Here is a 5,416-nt window from a genome sequence, read left to right as displayed (position 1 = left end):
AGATAACTTTAAAATGTTTTCATTCTCTTATAGATGTATTCTCTCCAAAATTCTGCTCTGTGAAACATTCCTGAAAGAAAATAAATAATAATAATTGTTCTCTAAATAGTGTTCTCAAAATATTTTGTGCATTGATTCATTATGTGCTTTGTCATCTTTATTGAGGCTATATGTTGACTTTTCTATCAACCCACCCACAAGAAACTCCTTGCCAACTGGGAATATGAATCTTGGTTGATTTCTCTAACCTCTATGCAGCACCTGGTATTTAGCACATCCTCAATATGAATGTGTGTAATTAATAAATTAATTAATAAATACAGCTGTCTATATTTGGGAAAATAATTCTAGATTCTACACTTACAGAACATTTGCCACCAGGGAAGTTTGACACAACCCCTAATGGATGATGATGCTTTCATTGGCTCTCAGGAAATCAGTTATAAGGTGCATATATCAATAGTATTTTTAGTATTAGAGTAGAGTGAAGTTATGGCATATTGTTTTACATTTGGCTAGACTGAGTACTGTAATAAATCCTCTAATTCTTCACTCAAAATGGATATATGTGAACACCAAACAAGCTTGGGAGAATCCAAAAGATTATAAACTATATACATTACTAATAATTTGCATAAATATTATTGACATAATCTTCAAGGCTCTGTTCTCAGGAAGAGGTGAACAATGGCACTGACCTTGGTATTCTGTAAATTGAAAATGCAAACTAATTAAAGTATGAAAACTTTTCTCTCTGGGATAAATTTTGATGCTTAAATCATGAGGCATTTTCTGTGGTTGCTTTTATTTATTTATTCACTTATTTACTTATTTGATTTTGCTACTCCCTTGGCATGCAATGCTATGGGGTCAGTAATTAAGCCTGTGCCACAGCAGTGACCTGAGCCACAGAAGTGACAACACTAGATCTTTATCATGATGAGCCACTAGGTAACTCTCCTATGATTACATTTAATCCTTGAGTCTTCATTTCTTTTTTATTTCATCTTGATAAGCTTGAAGGAATAGATTATGTATATGTGAATATATAATATTATGCATTTTGCAGTAATTATGAAACTATAAAAGACTGGATATGTTACAGGAATTCAATCCTGTAAATTAAGACCATAAAATACTGCACACAGAAATGGATTATTCTGAAGTATAAATGAACAAATCTATGTAAATCTACTAGTATATGCATAATTTGAGAATTACATGACCTAAAAAAGTATAAACATTTACAAATGTATAATTCTCCTAGGCTATATGTAAAACTCTTTGTGACTGTCACATTGCAACTACATATAATTGTTTGTTATTTTATCATTACTGTATTACTATTTGATTTTAAGACAACAGTCAGGATTTGATTTCCTAGAAGAAATTAGAGAACTTAAAAAAAATATATATCTATGGGGAGTTCCCATCGTGGCGCAGTGGTTAACGAATCCGACTAGGAACCATGAGGTTGCGGGTTCGGTCCCTGCCCTTGCTCAGTGGGTTAACGATCCGGCGTTGCCGTGAGCTGTTGTGTAGGTCGCAGACACGGCTCGGATCCCACGTTACTGTGGCTCTGGCGTAGGCCAGTGGCTACAGCTCTGATTCGACCCCTAGCCTGGGAACCTCCATATGCCACGGGAGCAGCCCAAGAAATAACTAAAAAGACAAACATAAATAAATAAATAAATAAAAATAAAAATATCTATGAAGCATTCTAAGTGTTCTGAGATGCTGCCAGAGAGCAAAAAAATAAACATAAAAAACTGGAACATAATGTTCAGCTGATGTCCATTCACAATGTGAAAACATTTGCCCTTGATGAATACTTTGTCATAGTACAGAATACAATGCTCTTTACTTGTTCTTATTTTTGAGTGGTTTCAGAAATGTATGAGTTATTTTGCATAGTTATTTTACTTTTAGTGTACTCTTCCAGTTAAAAAAAAATATTGACAGTTATCACAAAAGGAGAAGATTTCTTATAATCATCCATTCACTGTGTTAATGGGACATAAATTTTATATCAAAAGCTATCAGCTTCCTTATAGGAACCTATCAAATTTAAGCCATCAATAAATAAATAAATAGAAATAAATGTAATAATTACAAATATACAGCTTTCATTTTGTGTGTTTGTTAAAAAATATGTGTTAACTCTCTGGGTTGATGCATATTATTAAAGCAGATTTTAGAGATTAGGGAAATAATGCTGAAATGCTGAACAAAATAAATAAAATCACATCTGAGTTGTTCTTACCAAAATTATTATTCTGAGTTAAGTTCAAGCAGTGACCCTGTTCTGCTGGGAGCTGAGAAGATACAAAGAGCCAAGGAAGGGAGCTTGCTTGAACAGTGCAAAATGGAGGGCAGGCTCCTAATCAGAAAAATGGGCCTGCCGGAATGGTACAAGCAGAAGGTGGGCTTCTGGTCAGGATAGAACCCTGTCTGTATGGTGAAAAAACGAAGACAGGCTGAGGCCTGCCTGTACGGTACAATCCAAGGGCCGGCCTCAGGTTACATGGCTCTCATGCTGATGTTGATGGGGAAGAATTGGGGCTTTCCTGGGAAAACAATTTCCATGTTTGCCCCAGAGAACATGGATTTTTTTCTCGGGTGACCCAGTCTTCCCTGTTGTTTTATTTGTTATTCAGGTTTCCTCAGTCTTTCCTGATTATTTGCTTATTATTCTTATTTCCCATTCTTATTTTCCTGTGGTGATTTGTGATTTAACAAAATTACAACAATAATATAATAAGAATTTCATCCTGAAGGACTTTCCCCTATTTAAATCCAATTTAATTAAAACATAGTGTTTATCTACTAACTAGTTATACAGCAAACTTTAGAGTTAGGATTTTAATGAGGTTTATAGAAGTTACACACATATTATTCATGATCAAAATAAACCTAGCTGTGAATTTTGTCCTTGATTTTAGAAGCTTTTAGTGACATCTGGCTAAGTTGATTTGTATTTTCTCATACTGTTTCCCTGCCAAGGACACTTTGAAGATAGACACTAGTCTGAAGACAGGATTTTTTGTGTCTATAACTTCTTCAGCTTGAGGGAACTGGCTGGCCATGAGATGGTTTGTGGTGGGTCCCCTCTTTCCCACATGATATGTTGTGCCTGTTTCTCCTTGAATTGTACTCACTAAATTTAGTTAGGCTGAAGATTTTAAGACATGACATATTGCTACTGTACCATGTGATCAAAAAACAAAGCCTAATAGTTAACCAATGTACTTTTAACACTATGATGTAATCTGTAGTAAAAAACCAACCAGTTATGCCAATAAAGTTTGAGCAGTCCATTGCCCTAAAAGAAGGGACAAAGAGGCTGTCTCTGTGTACATACTCTGACACCATTCATCTCCTTTTGGGACTTATACACCCTGGCTGCTGGACTTAGTTGTTGGAGCTGGACTCCAGCACTGTTCTTATGTGTTTCATTTGCCTTACAGAAAAAAACATAGTATGGAGTAAGTTAAGTGGTTCTTACTCAGGGATAATTTGACTTCAGGAGATATCTGGAAATCTTTGAAGCTTTTTTTTTTTGCTTTTTAATGAACACCTGCAGCATATGGACTGAGGATTAAATTGGAGCTGCAGCTTCCAGCCTATACCACAGCCACAGCAACTGAGGATCCGAGCCATTTCTGTGACCTACATCACAGCTCACGGTAATTCCAGATACTTACAAAGTTTTGCCCATTAGCGTTGAAGCCAAAGTATGACAGTGAAGCCTGAAAGACCTGGTAAAATGACCAACTCTAGAATAAGACAATGTTCATATGTAGCTAATAATGTTAGACTTTTGTTCACTTATGAAGACTAGCCTTGTCTGCCATTGAAGGCAGCATGTGAATCAAACATGAAGTGGTTATTATTTCCATCATGGATGTAAATATTGCAGAACAAGGCTGAAAACTGTGGCTACAGCATGAGGACCTGCATCATTGCTCAGAAGCCTCTTCCAGTGACCAGGTTCTCTATTTAAATTTAGGTGGCTGTGTAGGCAGAAAGGTGCCCCAAGGTGCCACCTCAACATTTATAAATGGGAAAACATCAGCCCTTCCCCTGACCTAATGGAGATCAAGAACCTATGGTCCAAACCTTACAATTGCAAATATGTGACTTTGGTCAGGGGGCTGATCAACAACCTTAGTCTTCATGGTTAAGGTAACACCCTCTTCTTACTTGGATAAATCAGGGAAATGGTGTCCAGCTGATGAGGCTGAAGCTTTATGACATGCAGAACCTGCGGCCTTCATCACCTCAGTATTCTTCCTGCATTTGGTACCTTAATTTTGATTTGAAGCTGGTTTTCATGCAATTTTGAAATAGCTCAGCATGTTAGGAATCACTCTTGGATAAGATAATTTCTACCTTTCTATCATTTGTGAGAAGAAGCCCATATGACTTGGCTTTTTAATTAACAAGTCTTACTTCAAATTTCATTAGCAAGTATATTTTCACAGAATTTCATCAGCCAGGATTTGATTGGCACTGTTCATCTGGCTTGAACGTTGGAATCCATTTATAGAGGCATAGACAATCAATCATTCTGCTTGTGGTACATGTTTTCCTTGATATTTCTGAAATTAAACTCATTTATATTCATGTATATCCAGCATTTGCAGTTAACCACAGGTGCACAAATGTCTTAATGTATCCCAATTATATTTTATAATTGTCATTACTGCTGTTTCTACCTAAAACTGTGAAGATATTAAAAATAAATAATAAAAATATAAATAAATTATGTATTAAAATATGTAAAGATATAAAGAACAACATAAAATATAATATTCAGTTTTTTAACTAATAGTTACAACTTTTTTTGTTAGGGTTGCACCTGCATCATATGGAAGTTCCCAGGTTAAGGGTTGAATTGGAGCTGCAGCTGCCAGCCTACACCCACAGCCACAACAACAAATGATCTGAGCTGTGTCTAGGACCTACACCACAGCTCATGCAATGCCAGATCCTTAACCCACTAAGCAAGGCCAGGATTGAACCTGTGTCCTCATGGATGCTAGTCAGATTCATTTCCATTGAGCCATGACAGGAACTCCACATTGCTCTATTTTTCAGAGACATCCACACAAAAATTCTAGAGTGCATCTCCTCTATTTTTAGCCTTATTTCCCTGGTTCTGTTTCCTGAATTGAGTTGAACATTCATAAGGCAGTCAGTGACCTGCAACTGTGGATAAGGAAATAGGTTTGCTGAGGCCTAAGAGATGTATAAGTTTTCTTTCCCCATGATTTAGTGACTCTGAGTGTGGATGCTGGGGTCAGATAACCCCACTGATTATCCAGTTCTTCTACTAACTAGATCATCTCTCTACTGTACCTACCTATGAAATGGGAACTAATAATATTATTGATATCACAACAGACATGTGAAC

General features: G+C 36.3%; 1 pseudogene; it reads left to right on the top strand.

The window, feature by feature from the left end:
- The first annotated feature begins 2,406 nt into the window (after nt 1-2,406).
- Nucleotides 2,407-5,416, top strand: part of LOC125137415 (olfactory receptor 1052-like) — a 43,164-nt pseudogene continuing 40,154 nt past the window's right edge.

This window comes from Phacochoerus africanus, chromosome 10 (genome assembly GCF_016906955.1).
Source record: "Phacochoerus africanus isolate WHEZ1 chromosome 10, ROS_Pafr_v1, whole genome shotgun sequence".
Lineage (NCBI taxonomy): Eukaryota > Metazoa > Chordata > Mammalia > Artiodactyla > Suidae > Phacochoerus > Phacochoerus africanus.
Note: the sequence above shows the minus strand (reverse complement) of the source record. Positions and strands in the feature narration are given on the sequence as shown.